Source organism: Streptopelia decaocto (assembly GCF_964273445.1).
Source record: "Streptopelia decaocto genome assembly, chromosome: 21".
Classification (NCBI taxonomy): domain Eukaryota; kingdom Metazoa; phylum Chordata; class Aves; order Columbiformes; family Columbidae; genus Streptopelia; species Streptopelia decaocto.
This window is the reverse complement of record NC_138676.1, coordinates 6,565,922-6,582,346: the sequence shown is the minus strand read 5'-3', so window position 1 is coordinate 6,582,346 and position 16,425 is coordinate 6,565,922. Positions and strand designations below refer to the sequence as shown.

Below are 16,425 nucleotides of genomic sequence, written 5' to 3'. Positions count from 1 at the left end.
AGCAATGGAATGCGAGGTTATTGATAAGCATGGATGGACATCTCGCGAGAGGGGCGACGAGAAACCGGTGACCAAGAAACTGACCAACCGTGTATAACATTCCATTCACGTGAATACTTCATATAAAAGTGGGAGATCACGAGGATCTCGGCCCTTCTGCTTATGGCGACATGAGGAGAGGATCTTGCGAGTCGTCCCTGTGACCTGAGGCCAGTGACAGACTGAATCCAGCTCCGGTTGGCTGCAGAGTCCAGTCCAGGACTTTGGGTGCCGGCTCTGCAGTTGCTGAGACTTTCAGGATTGGTTTTGTATATTTTGTATTATTTTCTCTATTCTTATTAGTAGCATTAGTAAAACATTGTTAATTTTCCCAACTCTCTTCTCTCTGTCCTTCTTTCCCTCCCGATGGCCTGTCCTGCATGGGAAGGGGGAGAGGAAGGGGCAAAAAGGGGGAAGTGGGGGGAGAGGGGGTTAACAATACACCTGCCAGGGTTTGATTGTCACCCCGCAATCTAAACCCTCGACAGCAAGGGGGGCTGAAGAAGCATAAAAGGTGACTCCAGAATGGACACCATTGAAGATCCTCCCACCAGAGGATCCCGAACCATGGCGGAGAACCGGCAGGACTCCATGGGACCGGAGACCAGAGGGAGCTTCTGGAACTGGATGGTGATAAATGCAACCTCATTTCTCATCTTTTCCTTTACTTTTCCCTGTTTCTTTCCCCTTTCTCTTTCTTACTCTCTCTCTATCGCGTGCCACTTTATGGGCAAATTAATAAAGCAACACTGCTTGATTGAATTATAACCCCTTGGCTTTTTGGTCGCCTTAATTTTGCGCTCTGAGATCAAGGTAAAAGCACCATCAGGAGTCCATCATGGAATGGACCGTGACACCCGCCCGCTCCCATCCCTCTTTGGGCCACTAAGACCTAAAATGTCCCATCCCTGGATCCAAGATGTTCCATCCCTAGACACTTTAGGCCACCCAGTCCCAGAAGGACCCCATGAAGCCACCAAGACCCAGGTCGACCCATCCTTGGAAACTTTGGAGACACCAAGTCCTAAGATGTCCCATCCTTGCATCGAAGATTTCTCATGCCTGGAGCCTTTGGGCCATCCAGGCCAAAGTGTCCCCTCCCTGGACTGTGTGAAGCCACCAACATCCAAGATGTCCCATCCATGGACACTTTGGGCCACCAAGATGCAGGATGTCCCATCCCTGCACCCAAGATGTCCCATCTCCAGCCCCCTTGGGCTACCAAGGTCAAGATGTCCCATCCCTGGACCCGTGAGGCCACCAAGACCCAGGATGACCCAGGATGTCCCCGGGGGGCCTCACAGCCCCTGCTCAGGAAGAACGCGGCTCTGTGGCTGTGACAAGAGTGCTCGGGTCTGTGACGGCCCAAGGCAGCAGGAGCGGCCCATGGAGACTGGGGCCCTGGCAGAGCCAGAGCAGAGGGAACCCCAGCCCTGCGTGTCCCAGAAAGTGGCTCCGCACCCTGTGCTGGGCATGGGGAGCACAGCTGCCTGCTGACCATTGTGGGAGGTGATCTGGGCTGTGATCCCCCCTGGGCCATCTGGAGTTTAAAGGGCACGGTGATGACCTCAGGCTCACATCTGTGGGGTCGCAGCCAGGACTTGCCCTGGCACAGCAGCTCTGTCACGGCCTCTGCACTGCGGGACCAGCCTGGCCCAGGCAGGGCCTGGGGAAAGAGCAGCTGGGGAATCTCGGGGTGAAGAGATGGGCACTGGGGAGCATCATGGGACCTGTTGGAGAGTCATTTTGACCAGAAACTGCCTGTGGCAAGCAGGATGGAAACCACCCCAGGGGTGTTTTTGATCTCTGCTGCCCCCGATCAAACTCAGGAAGATTTCCTGACGCATGGGTTACACAAACCAGCTCCAAGTCAAAGTCCACCGACACTTTTAATAAGAACAAATATGATACACAGTGGAAAAAAGGGGAAAGTAGAGGAAACTCTGGGCTGTTTGTGCTGCCCATGGGCAAAGGGAGGCGGTTCCCAGTGCCACCCAGCTCTGTCACAGCCTTTGTGTGTCACAGATGTGCCAGAGAGATCTCTTCAGCGTCATCATAGCCCGTGCTCCCTGGGGACAGGGACGCGGTGTCTCCTTCAGCTCCAGGGACCCCGGCACTGCTCTGGGAGCACAGGCTGCCCCCTGCAAGCAGCAATGCGGGAATTGCAGCTCACCCCATGGGGTCTGTGCATCACCTCCCCCCTGCTCCTCACCACACTCAGCTCCTTCTCCCACCCTTCAGTCCCTCCATGGGAAACTCCTGGGGCAGTTCCCCCTTCCCAGGAGGTTTAGGTCTCAGTGCAGCAGCAACCAGGGTGGCAGTGGGGATGGCACCCCAGGAACCAGCAGCGCTGAGTTTCCCTCTCACCTCTGGGTGCATCGCTGGGTCCTGCTCCCTCCGCTGGCACCCTGGGCATTTCCTGAGCTCCCTGTCCAGGGGCATCATCCTCTCCAGGGTCAGAAACCTCCCTGGCATCATCATAGCCATCCACTGGGTCACCCCCAGGCAGAACAGGAACATCTGAAAAGAGAGGGGAGCTGGTGACAGTGAGCAGATCCATCCTGCAGAGCAGAGGATGGGAGGTGCTGGTGTTGGCAGCAGCACAGGAGACCCCCAGGTCCTCCCCATCTCTGACGGTGACACCCAGTGACACCTCTGTCCTTCACTTGTCTGCAGGCAGATCACCCCCTTCCTGCTTCATTACCTGGTGCTGACCCCAGACCATCCTCCTCCTCTCGGTGCCCAGGGTAGGGCTGCAGCTGGGTCAGGGACTGCTCTGAAGAGGAGCCTGGAGAGATGTGCAGTGAGTGTTATGGTATAGCCCACTGACCCTGTTTGTGGTCAGCACTGCTGGGGAGGGACCCACAGAGCTGGGGCTGCATGGGGAGGAGGGCTGGGAATTCACCCTGCTCCCTGGGACAAGCCCTGTCTCAAAGGTGCTCCCAGAGCTGCCCCAGGACAGCTCTTCCCTCACTCGTCAATGGGTGCAGGGGCAGGAAGAGAGGGGCTGTCCAGCTGCCATGGGCAAAGCGGGTTGGGAGGCAGCTCCTCTCCCAGCCCAGGGCCGGGGTGCTGTCCCACAGACCACACAGCCCCAGCACTGCAGGGACCATGGGCTGGGGGCTTCAGGGGATCAGCCCTGGGGAGGGGCCAGGGGAAAGGGTCCTGCAGATGTGCCCACACCCACCTGAGCCACCAAACCTCGCCTGCTTCTCCCACGCTGGGCTGTGCCCGATCTCCGCGTACACGGCCTCGGGGAAGAGCTCCTGGGCTGTCCTGGAGCCTGGGGACAGAGGCAGAGCTGGCATGGAGCAGGCAGAGGGGCAGTGGGACCCCACTGTGCTCCCCAAACCTGTTCCTTGGCCCAGCCCAGGACTGCTCCAACAGCACAGCCCCAGGGTGTTGTCCAGAACAGCTGCCACATCCCCAGTGAGGGCCACATCACTGTGGAGAAGATCTGGGGCAGCATCACCCTCACATCAGCCCCTTGGAGACAGGGCTCAGGCCCCTCTGGCCCCTGGGTCACCCCCTTGTCTGACCCCAGAGCAGCTCCCGTGCTTCCCCTCCACCTGGAGCCGACCCCAGTCTGCCCCACGAGTCCATAGCAGGGCCCCCGCCCTACCAAGGGCAGGCAGGGCTGGGCAGAGGGTCAGCCTGGGGCCTGACTCCATGGGGATGGGCCCTGCTGCCCTGTGTTCCTCCCGTCTTCTCCTTTGCCCCTGAGCGCCCTCCAGCACTACCCAGAGCACTGCCAGCCTTGGCCACCTCCCCCAGAATAACTTCTCCCCCAGGAGAACTTCTCCCCCAGGATAACTTCTCCCCCAGGATAACATCTCCTACAGTCCTGCTCTGCCATGTCTCTCCTTGCCCCATCTCTTGCTCCCACCACCTCTGGGCTCTCTCCACCCTTTGCTGCTGGTGCCCTATGGCCAGACAGTCAATGGGTGTGTGGGACAGGTGGCAGCACACAGTCTCCTCCCCCCAGCTCTGCTGGTGCCCCTTACTGACCCCCCGCAGCACCCCCAGCCCCTCCAGGAGGCGTCACTGGAGCTCTGTGGAAGGACCCACCTCTGCGCCCAGCCCTGGCCCTGAGCGCTTGCCCGGCCAGCAGGGCCAGGAGCAGGCAAAGGGCCCCCAGGATGATGCAGATGGTGACGGGCACCGAGATTCTCCCACTGACAGTCGGACGGCCCCGGGTGGGATCTGCACGGGCAAGAACATGGAAGAACAGCACCAGCCCTGCGAGAGGTGGAGGCAGCACCAGTCATAGAATCATAAAATCACAGAATCATTTCAGTTGGAAGAGACCCTTGTGGGGGACTACGGTGGGTCCGTGGATTCCCTGACGAAGGGCATGGGAACAGAAATCAGCCTTGAAGATATGAAGGCCCACCCGTGAGAAAGATGGGAGTAAAGGAGTATCTGGAGATGTTCAGGATGTACCGTGAGAGAGAAGGGAGTAGAAGAGTAACATTGATGAGAGCAAAAATAGCCAGGGAGATGTTACTGCTGTAACTTGTACCAATAGTGAAGAGACACATGAATTGGTAAAACTGTATAAAAATGCACTTGTGGCAATAAATGGCATCTACTGCTTTCATCCTGGAAGAACTTGGTCCATGTCGTTTGTCCGTCTCAACCACGACTGACCCTCAAGATCATTGAGTCCAAACATAACCTACGTCTAGCACTAAGCCATGTCCTTAAGAACCTAATCTAAATGCCTTTTAAACCCCTCCAGGCATGGTGACTCAATCACTTCCCTGGGCAGCCTGTTCCACTGCTTCACAATCCTCTCTGTGACAATTTTTTTCCTAATATCCAATCTGAACCTTCCCTGGGCCAACTTGAGGCCGTTTCCTCTCAAAATGGTCTGACCCCATAGCACAAGGCAGCAGGGGGGTGAGTGATGGGGAAGCTTCCACCCTGCTGAGTGAATTTCACCCCCACACCACCACCCCAGTGCCTCCTCCTGGGAGTTTCACGCCCCAGCAAGGAGCCCCTTGCACCCCAGTGTGGGTCAGAGCCCGGCCCTGGGATACCCAGCCCTGGGGAGGACGAGTTACCTGCTCGGGGTGGGGATGCTGCTGTCCTGGGTGCAGCTGCAGAGGAGGAAAAGGAGAGCTGGGCTGAGAGGGTGGGAGTGCCCGTACCAGGGAGCCTCCCCTGCAACACCCCGGTGTGTGTCTGTAGTGTCCCTGACACATCCCACCCCAATTGCCCCTCCCGTAGTGTCAGAAAGGGACCCAGGACAGGGCGGGGGCCTCTGCTCTGGGCGGCGGGCAGGGTGGCACAGGCAGCCCGGGGCTGGATGGTCCTGGAGCTGCAGGGCCCCACGGCAGTGGCCCAAGGACACCCAGTTCCACCGAGGCTGCTCCCTGCTTGGCACCAGCTGCTGCCCCCACAGGAACGTTGGGACAGGGAACTGCTGGAGAGGGTCCAGCGCAGGGCAACAAAGATGATTAAGGGAGTGGAGCATCTCCCGTGTGAGGAAAGGCTGAGGGAGCTGGGGCTCTTTAGTTTGGAGAAGAGGACACTGAGGGGTGACCTTATTAATGTTTATAAATATCTAAAGGGTGAGTGCCATGAGGATGGAGCCAGGCTCTTCTGGGTGGCAAACAATGATAGGACAAGGGGTAATGGGATCAAGCTGGAACACAAGAGGTTCCACTTAAATTTGAGAAGAAACTTCTTCTCAGTGAGGGTGGCAGAGCCTGGCCCAGGCTGCCCAGGGGGGTTGTGGAGTCTCCTTCTGTGCAGACATTCCAACCCGCCTGGACACCTTCCTGTGTAACCTCATCTGGGTGTTCCTGCTGCATGGGGGGATTGCACTGGATGAGCTTTTGAGGTCCCTTCCAATCCCAAACACACTGTGATACTGTGATACTGTGAACGTTCCTGCTCTCGGGAGCTCGGGGGCCGTGCCAGGACCAAGCGGGTGAAAGGCCTTTCCCAGCTCCCTGCCAACACCTGACCAAGGGCTCCCAGCCCCCGCTCACCCGAGCAGCGCACGGCAGCGTCTTCCTTATGCCGGCAAGCACGTCCGTCCCCAGGCCGGGCCCAGCAGTCCTGCAGAGACGACTCCGTCCCCCGGCACTCCACCCGCTCCAGCCAGATGGGGCCCTGGCGCACCCCAAAAGCAGCCTCGTGCAGGGCAGACACCGCGGGGCCACAGCCCAGCTGCCTGCACGCCACCTGGGCATCCCGCATGTCCCAGGAGTCATCGCACACTGTCCCCCAGGAGCCGCGGTGCCAGAGCTCCACTCTGCCCGAGCACCCGTCCTCGCCTCCCACGGCACGGATCTTCTCCCTGTCTGGAGAGGGCAAGGAGCTCCCACGGCACTCAGACAGCAGAGGAGCCAGGCAAGAGGAGCACGCGGAGGAGCAGCTCCCTACCTGTGCAGCTGCTGGAGTTGGGGCATGGGGCCAAAGGCTCTGGGGGCATTTCTGGGCGTCCCCCTGAGGAAGGAAACACTGTGGTGAAGGGGCTGGCTCGGGGATTGTGCAGAAGAGAGCTGGGCTGAGCTCTGCTTGTGCCTGTGTGTGCCATCTTGGTCACAGAGCAGCAGGAGGGTGTCCATGGAGGGGAGGCTCCTCTGAACCCTCTCTGGTCTCTGCTGAGACCCCGCTTGGAGATGTCGCTGCCTCCCCCAGGCACTGCAGGGTGGCAACTGCTCCCGGACATGTGGGACACTGAGAACTGTGGTCACATCTGTGCCACCAGCAGCACAAGCATCTGACATGGCAAGGAAAACCCCTCCAAGCTCTTTCTATGCATTTGGCCCTGCCCAGAGGGGAGCAGAAGCTGGGGTGGCACCGGTGCCCGCGTAGCTCACAGTTACCATTGCAGGTTATGTGGGTCTCATCTCGCAGGTCATCACACGACTGTGGGTCCCAGGGAGCAGAGGGACATTGCCAAAAAGAGATGTTTCCCTCTCCACACTGCACATAATCCAGCCAGGCAGTGCCAGACACCCTGCCATAGGGCAGGCCTGTTTCCAGGGATCCTCCGTCCCCGCAGCCCAGCTCCTTGCACACCAGCGACACCGTGTCAGGAGTCATCGAGCTGGAGCAAACGCTCCCCCACGTCCCGTTGTAGAAAACCTGGAGGCGCCCGGAGCAGCCGTCACTGTTCTCCAGCCTCAGGGCCACGAACTCTGGGAGGAAAGGCAGCAAGAGAACAGGCTGGTGGGGGCTGTGGGAGCCAGGACACCCCTGCGCTCCCCAGGCCCCCAGCCAGGCAGGGCAGGGCCAGCAAGTCCCCCTTGCACCCAGGGCAGAGAGAAGTCCCCGATGGACACAGCCCCTGCTCTCCCCGCTCACCCTGGGGGACACTGAGCTCCCCAGGACCCCGCTGAACTGAGGGCACCCGTCCATGGGTGTCTGTAGGCCGGGCTCAGCCAGGGGCTCAGCCAGGGACAGCCTTGGCCATGCCCGGCTTTCCCTGTGTCCCGGCCTCCCGGGAACCATCCGGCACAGCTCCCGGCACAGACCTGAGCACATGACGCCCGCGTCCTCTTTGTGCCCGCAGTCGTGCTGCCCCCAGAGCCCAGCAGCGCAGTCCCAGAGAGCAGCTTCGGCCCCGGAGCAGTTCACACCGTCCAGCCAGATCTGCCCGGAGCCTTCCCTGAACCGAGCGGAGCCGGCCGCCTCCACCACCCCTCCGCAGCCCAGCTGGTGGCAAACGACGGCGGCATCAGACAGGTCCCAGCCATCGTCACAGACGGTCCCCCAGCTGCCCTGGTGGTAGATCTCCACTCTCCCTGCGCAGCGCCCGGGCCCGTTCACCAGCCGGACCTGCCGGCTCCCTGCAGTGGGGAGAAAGCCCAGGAGCTGTCAGGGGGTGGCTGCCCCCCCACCCCATCATCTGGGGACCTGTGCAGCGCTGCTCACCCCAGCAAATGACTCCCACGTCCTCCACAACCCCTCCCAGCAGGGCACTCCTGGGCAGGGAGGTGTTGCAGAGGGTCAGGCTGGCCTCGTGCCCTGCGCACCGGACCCCTCGCAGCCCCACGGGGCCCGTCCCTCGCTCAGGCTTTGGGGGGCTGTAGGCTTTTTCTGCCTCTCCACACCGCAGCTGCCGGCACACCACGCTGGCCTCCCGCACGTCCCACTGGTCGTCCAGCACTCTGCCCCACGTCCCGCGCTGGAAGATCTCCACTCGCCCGTCGCACCGGCTCCCGCCGCCCACCAGCCGCAGGGACGCAGAGTCGGCCAGGCCTGGGGAGAGCAGAGGAGCCGCAGCCATCAGCGGCACCGGGCAGCGCGGCAGCCTCCAGGGAGGAGGGCAGGGGGGCTTGTCCGACCAAACAGGACAAGATTGAGCCCTTTGCTGACAAGAAGCGAGGGCAAAGCCCAGGCCCTGTCTGTAGCTCACACCGGGTCTGCTGCTGCGGGGTGGTGGGATGAGGCTCTGCAGGGCTCTCTGTGGGGATGGGATGTGTTTGTCTGCAGCCACAGGGATGGAGCAGAGCCCCACCAGCCTGTCCTGGGCTCATCCTATGGAACCCGGGCCGGGCAGTGGTACCAGGGCCCAAGGCGCTGCCCTGGGGACAGGTGTCTGTGTCTGTTCAGACCGCAGCTCTCCCAGAGCAGAGCGGTCAGTCTGAGCAGGGAAAGCCCCCCAGGGATCCTCCAGGGAGAAATTCAGCCCGGTGCTGCCATGGGACCCCTGCTTTGGGTGGCCGTGTCTCACACAAAGGGAAACAGAGCTAATGCACCATTTTCCCAGCACTCACCTGAGCAAATGACAGCAGCGTTGTTCCCGGGGGAGCACGGGGAGGCCCCCAGGATGGCCACTGGGCACTGTCCCAGGTGGGCTTCAGTCCTGTCACAGTGGAATGAGTCTCTCCAGACAGGGCCAGTCTCTCTCCCAAAATTCTCTCTTCCAGGAATGGACTCAGCAAACCCACAGTTGAGTTGACGACACAGAACGTGGGCATCCGAGAGATCCCAGCGGGAGGCACAGAGGGTCCCCAGCTCCCCAGCACCTGGACCTCCACCCTCCCCACACACACTGTGCTGCCGTTCACCAGCCTGAACCCCGTGTACTCTGGGGACAGAGGAGGAGAGAATCACAGAATCACACAATTTTAGGCATTGGAAGGGACCTCAAAGATCATCCAGTCCAACCCTCCCGCTGGAGCAGGAACACCCAGATGAGGTTACACAGGAAAGTGACCAGGTGGGTTTTGAATGTCTCCAGAGCAGAAGACTCCACAACCACCCTGGGCATCCTGGTCCAGTGTTCTGTCACCCTCACTGCAGACCACACTCCCTCAGTTCAGCTGTGAGGATGCTGTGGGAGATGGTGTCAAATGCCTCACTCAAGTCAAGGTAGACCACATCCACCACTCTGCCATCATCCATCCACCTTGTTATGTCCTCATAACAGTCAATGAGGTTGGTCAAGCACGACTTCCCCTATGTGAAGCCATGTTGACTGCCCCTAATGACCCTCTTATCCCTGATATGCTTGAGATGACACTAAGGAGAAGTCGTTCCATCAGTTTCCCAGGGATGGAGGTGAGGCTGACCGGTCTATAGTTACCCTGGTCCTCCTTCTTGCCCTTTTTGAAGACTGGAGTGACATTTGCTTTCCTCCAGTCCTCAGGCACCTCTCCCGTCTCACAAGACTTGGCAAAGATGAGGGAGAGCGGTCCAGCAATGACCTCAGCCAGCTCCCTCAGCACCCACAGGTGCATCCCATCCGGAACCATGGATTTATGGTGTCCAGATTGCCTAACTGCTCCCTATCCCATTCCTCATCAACCCAGGCAAACTCCTCCATTGTCCTGCCTTCCTCTGGGGCCTCAGCGGTGCGGCCATGGGAGAGTAGACAAAGAAGCATTCAGAGAGGGCGGGTTGGTGCTTTTGCACCCTTGGTAGCTGATGGAAAGGCCAGAGGGACAGAGGCCTTTCTTCTCCTTCTGCACGGTTTTCATGCTGCAGACTGTCCCATGACCCCTCCGGCCCTACACCCACCCAGCGCAGTCCTTGCTCTGTCCCCAGCCCCTGGCACAGCCCCAGTGTTCAACACCCCACTCCGAGTCCTCACGTGTGCAGCTGACAGCAGCGCTGTTCATCTGGGGGCAGGCCTGGTCCCTGGAGGACCCCGTGGGGCAGGAGGACAGGAGGGACTCATTCCCCACACACTGCAGCTCTCCATCCCACACGGGACCAGCCCCTTCTCCAAAGTGACCTCCTCTAGACACAGGCAGGGCCACGCCGCACTGCAGCTCCCTGCAGACCAGCTCAGCAGCCTTGGGGCCAAAGCGGGAACCACAAACAGTTTTCCACTGGTCCCCATCACGGATCTCCACACGTCCTGAGCAGCGGCTCTTCCCGTCCACCACACGGACAAATCCTGGAGAAAAACATCAAAGAACCTGGGAGTTCCCAGAGCCCTCTGGCACTTACTTGCCCACATCCCACATCACCTCCAAGGACTCCCTTGACAAACCGCACATTGCACATCCCAGCGGAAGCTGTTGGGGGAGTGTTGGTGCCACAAACACATCCAAGACCGTCCTCCCCTTCTCTACAGCACCAGAGCACTCGAGGTGTGTGTCTGCCACACACTCACAGCCACAGGTGTGCTGAGACAAACGGTCCCACACAAGGTCCTCTGTGCCGCCCGGCACGCTCCCCCAGCACTGCAGCCGTGTGAGCCGTTGGGGTCCAGGAGAACTGGCCCGGATGGTGATGAAGCTGCAGCTGCTCAGCCCCTGCAGAGCCTGGGCCAGGCAGGACCATCATCACCTGGGTGCAACCAGAGGCCCACTCTGATCCCAGGGTGTTCCTGGGCTGTTGGGAGGTTCCTTTTAGGTGGGAGATGTCCCAGAGCACAGAAATGGAGCAGCTGTTATCATGGCTGGTGCTTTCCAGAGCCCTCCCCTGCCTGCTCCAGGGGGATGTTCTCATCCAGGGACACCGTGCTCTGCCCAGGGCTGCACAGGTCCCAGGCCAATGGCCAGGCTGGGGACAGGAGACCCGCATGTCCCCCTGGCCTCAGCTGCCTCAGAGGGTGACAGCAGCACAGACGAGAGTCAGTAAGTGCTGGCAAAGACCCTGTTTCATGGGTCAGTGTGGGGAGCTGTGGGCAGGCAGGAGGGGCTGGGCAGCTGGTCAGCACTGCCTGCATGGCGTCCTGTCCCCACAGGGCTGTCTCAACTTTCCCCAAGGACCGGTCACAGCAGCAATGACAGTTCCAGCTCAGCAGCACGACTGGCCACACTGAGCCCAGGTCCAGCATGTTTGTTTTTTTTTTCCTGAGGGCATAGACATGTCCCTTCCCCAAACCCATCCCCAAAGGTAGGTATTACACTGACTTCTTACCTGAACATGTTACTCCAGCATCAAGATAGTGACCACAGTCATGTTCACCCCATCCTGCGTGTTTGCAGTCAGACAGGGCTGATTCGGTGCCATTACAGCCAACATCATCCATCCAAATGGGGCCAGATCCTGCCCCAAAGTGTCCGTACTGGTGAGCTCCAACAGCAGACCCACAGCCCAGTTGCTTACAAACCACTGCTGCATCATTCATGCCCCAGTAGTCACCACACACGGTCCCCCACTGTCCCTGGTGTTTCACCTCCACTCTCCCAGCACAGCGTCTGCCGCCATCCGCCAGCCTCACCTCCGCAGCACCTTCAAACACTGACACAGGACCAGTCAGATCAGCGTCAAGCCCCAGCACTGTGGGTGTCAGGGTGGGAGCCCCCTCCCTTCCAGGCTGTCCCCAGTATGGTGCAGAGGTCCCTTCTATCCCCATGGACCATGCAAGACTGGAGTGACCAGCTCCAGCCCTGATGGGTCATTTGTGACCCCAGAACTTTCAGCACTTCCTTCTACCCTAACAGACCCTTCAACCTGCCCCTGGCCCAGGCCCACCTAGAGCACCCACTCCTCCCCAGCCAGCACCCTGGGAAGAGACCTGTCCCCAGGGATCCCCAAGCACACGCTGCTGCTTCTCCCAGGGCCCCAAGTTCCCCTGGACCACAGTCTACCCTGGGCAACTCCCAGCTAATCAGCTCAGGCCTTTGTGTATCCCCTGTGGACCAACATGTCCAGGGAGGCCTACCAGCCCATGTCCCTTTTTTGTCCTGGGGCATCAGCCCAGCCCTGCCCTTGTCTGTGATCCCCAGCAGGGTCAGGTCTCTGTCGCCTGTGGGAACAGATGCCCCAGTTCCCTTGCCTCAACTGCACCAACTGTCCCCTCCTCAGTCTGGGTTTCACCCCAGCATTCAGCACCCCACCCCGAGTCCTCACATGTGCAGCTGACAGCAGCGCTGTTCATCTGGGGGCAGGCCTGGTCCCTGGAGGACCCCGTGGGGCAGGAGGACAGGAGGGACTCATTCCCCACACACTGCAGCTCTCCATCCCACACGGGACCAGCCCCTTCTCCAAAGTGGCCTCCTCCAGACACAGGCAGGGCCACACTGCACTGCAGCTCCCTGCAGACCACATCAGCAGCCTCGGGGCCAAAGCGGGAACCACAAACGGTTTTCCACTGGTTCCCATCATGGATCTCCACACGTCCTGAGCAGCGGCTCTTCCCATCCACCAGACGGACAAATCCTGGAGAAAAACAGCAAAAAGCAAATCATAGAAACCTGTGGTGAGGCAGAAGGGGTTGGGCAGCTGGTCAGCACTGCCTGCACGGGGTTCTGTGCCCACAGGGCTTTCTCAGTATTCCCCAAGAACCGGTTGCACCAGCAATGACAGTCCCAGCTCAGCAGACTTGTTGGCCACACTGGGACCTGCTCCAGCACGTTTGTTGCTTCCTGAGAGCACAGCTGGGTCCCTTCCCCCATCCCAACCCCAAAGGTGGGAACAGGCTGACCCCTTACCTGAACACGTCACTCCAGCATCCTCAGCATGAACACAGTTATGTTCACCCCATCCTGCGTGTCTGCAGTCAGACAGGGCTGATTCGGTGCCATTACAGCCAACATCATCCATCCAAATGTGGCCAGATCCTGCCCCAAAGTGTGCATACTGAAGAGCTCCAACAGCAGACCCACAGCCCAGCTGCTTACAAACCACTGCTGCATTGTTCATGCCCCAGTAGTGACCACATACGGTCCCCCACTGTCCCTGGTGTTTCACCTCCACTCTCCCGGCACAGCGCCTGCCGCCATCTGCCAGCCTCACCTCCGCAGCACCTTCAAACACCAACACGGGATGAGTCAGGAGAGCACCGAGCCCCAGTGCTGCAGCTCTGGGGGAACCTCCTGCCTGGGCAGAGTCAGGGGCACCAGGGTGGGAGCCCCCTCCCCTGCAGGTCCCCAGAGCACTGTGAGGGTCCCTTCTGTCCCCACAGCTGCACAATGATGGGGGTGCCCAGGTCCAGCACTGCTGGGTCATTCTCCATCCCACCACACAGGGCACCTCTTTCCACCCCTTCGGCCACCTGCCCCCCACCCATGCCCACCCACACACTGCCCAGCTCTGCACTGGGCACCCGCTTCCCCCAGCCCAGCACCCCCTGAACAGCCCTGTGTACCCAGGGCTGCAGCTTCCCATGTAAACCACCTGCCCCAGCACCATCCAAACCAACCCCATCCCCAAGGCGTTCCCTGTTCCCACTGAGGTGATCCAGAGGATCCCACCTCCCCTCCTCTCCCCTGACATCAGCCCTGGGCCAGGCCCCCCAGGAAGGACATGTCTCTACTGCAGATGTCCACGTCCTCTTCTGTCTGTGGGGCACAAACTGCCCTCGTGGGGTCAGGTTTCCCTTTGAACAAGGGGCAGTGAGCAGCACACAAACCCTCTGGGGCAGCCCAGAGGTTGGCAGTGCCCTGGGGATGTCTGAGTGCTGCCATTGCCAGTGAGGCCACCACGGGTCCAGAGCCAGAGTGCTGGGAACAAGGGGTCCCAAAAGTTACCCCAGGACAGGGGGTCTGTGAATCCAGCCAGGCACAGAACACTGGAGCCCCGGAAAAGGAGATACTGTCTCCCACCCAGACAGGCACAGGGAAAGGCACAGGCTCCGTGGATCTGAGAACCTTCTGCCCCCTATGTCAGCAGCAGCTGCAAAGGAACCCCATTCCCAGACAGATCCCCAAGACCACACTGGTACCCGCTGGCCCTGGGCGGTGGGACAATGAGTCAGCACTTACCCCTGCACAGCTGTACCCAGAGGAGCAGCCACAGCGTCTGAGGGGACACGAGTCCCTCTGTGCCCATCCTGAGCCTCCTGCCCTGATGGCACAGCCCTCTGTGCCGCACTCCCTGCCACAGCTCCAGGGACTCGTGGGACCAATGATGACGGGAGGGCAATATATCTCTGCAGATGCCCCCCAGTTACAGGAGGAGCCAATCGAAGCAGCAGCACCTTTTTAGACATTATCGGGAGCTATCTCCCCTCCGACACGGCCCAGTCCTCCAATGAACTTCTCCAGCTCTGTTTATGACCATATATGAGGGACGGCTCCGCTGCAGGTGTCACAGCACTGCAATGGTAGAACATCACAGGACAGGGCTGGTTGTAGTGGGGGAAACAGTTTTTCACCCCTGGAGCTCTGAGTGTGGACCAGGAGCACTGAGCATGTGCTGCGACAGGCACATCCAAGACCCCGAGGTGAGAGTGTCCAGTCACCTCGGTGCCATAAGACCCAGGGGTCTGGGACCGCACCGGGGCTGTGTCAGGAAGGGAAGGAAACAGCCCCTGTGACAGAGCCCGCTGTGCAGGGAGCAGCAGCTGGGAAAGGGCCTTAGCCCAGGGCAGAGCCCCATCCCAGGAGCGCTGGCTCACCCACCGCTCCCTGGAGAGCCCGCGGAAGGTCCCTCACAGGAGCTGGAGCTGGGACGCGTCCCTGTCCTGGCAGCAGACATGCAGCCCAGAGGCTCAGACATGTCCCTGACTGTCAGCGAGTCACCGAGGGGCCGTTATTCCCCACGGGTGGATCAGAGCTGCAGCCTGCAGGTGCACAAACCACAGCCCCCGCGCCCCCCCCGCGGCGCGCGGGCAGGAAGTCTGTGGTTTCCTCCTGGCGCCGTGCCCGGGTACATCCCTGCAGTGCCCCTGAGACACCCCCAGCCCGACGGCTGCAGCCAGGGCTGCAGGGGCTGCTCCTTCGGCCTCGCAGGGACGGGGCCGGGCAGCTCCTGCACCTGCTGGGGACCCTGTGACAGCACATGGACGGTCGGCACCGAGCTCGATGGCCATGGGGTGTCACTGGTGACGTGAGCACTGCTCCTCCTACTGCCACTGCTGTGTGCTCATTGGTTACACTGACAGTGAGCTCAGTCCCTATACTGCCACCGCTGTGTGCTCATTGGTTATACTGGCAGTGACCTCACACCCTCTACTGCCACTGCTGTGTGCTCATTGGTTATACTGGCAGTGACCTCACACCCTCTACTGCCACTGCTTTGTGCTCATTGGTTATACTGGCAGTGACCTCACACCCTCTACTGTCACCGCTGTGTGCTCATTGGTTATACTGACAGTGACCTCACACCCTCTACTGCCACTGCTGTGTGCTCATTGGTTACACTGACAGGGACCTCACTCCCTCTACTGCCACCAATGTGTGCTCATTGGTTACACTGACAGTGACCTCACCAGCCCCTGTAAGGATGTGCACCTGGTCCTGGCCTATCAGCCGTTCAGCCAGGAGCGACATCACTGCCCCTTGTCCTGTCCCTGGTTGTCACCCAGAAGAGCCTGGCTCCATCCTCCTGACACTCCCCTTTCCATATTGATCCCCAGGAATGAGTCCCCCCTCAGTCTCCTCTTGTCCAGCTCCAGAGCCCCAGCTCCCTCAGCCTTTCCTCACACGGGAGATGCTCCGCTCCCTGCAGCATCTTGGTGGCTGCGCTGGACTCTCTGCAGCAGTTCCCTGTCCTGCTGGAACTGAGGGGCCACAGCTGGACACAAGATTCCAGGTGTGGTCTCCCCAGGGCAGAGCAGAGGGGCAGGAGAACCTCTCTGACCTACTGACCACCCCGTTCTAATCCACCCCAGGTACCACTGGTCTTTATGGTCTCCCATCCAAGCACTGACTGGGCCCAACCCTGCGTAGCTTCCCAGATCAGGCGAGATGGGGCGTGCTCAGGGTGCTATGGCTGTGTATATATATATGGTCTCCCATCCAAGCACTGACCAGGCCTGACCCTGCTTAGCTTCCCAGGTCAGATGAGATGGGATGTTCTCAGGGTGATGTGGCTGCATATATTATACATATATATATGTTCCTCAAGTATATTCTGGTAGTATCCAAACTAAACCCTTTTTTCAAGGGCAGAGTAGAGGGACAGGCAAACCTCTCTGACTTACTGACCACGCCCTTCTAATCCCCCCCAGGTACCATTGACTTCCTGGCCACAAGGTCTCCCATCCAAGTACTAACTAGGCCCGACCCTGCTTAGCTTCCC

General features: G+C 59.9%; 1 pseudogene across 1 annotated transcript; it reads right to left on the bottom strand.

The window, feature by feature from the left end:
* Positions 1-2,058: 2,058 nt before the first annotated feature.
* Positions 2,059-15,674, bottom strand: LOC309448707 (scavenger receptor cysteine-rich type 1 protein M130-like; annotated as a pseudogene). Its single transcript has 14 exons — positions 15,614-15,674; positions 12,894-13,208; positions 12,484-12,621; positions 11,377-11,700; positions 8,778-9,091; positions 7,933-8,259; positions 7,533-7,847; positions 6,882-7,196; positions 6,039-6,353; positions 4,108-4,242; positions 3,227-3,322; positions 2,744-2,827; positions 2,407-2,559; positions 2,059-2,180 (listed from the first exon to the last, which is right to left on the bottom strand). The product of its transcript is annotated as a scavenger receptor cysteine-rich type 1 protein M130-like (transcript).
* Positions 15,675-16,425: the final 751 nt, after the last annotated feature.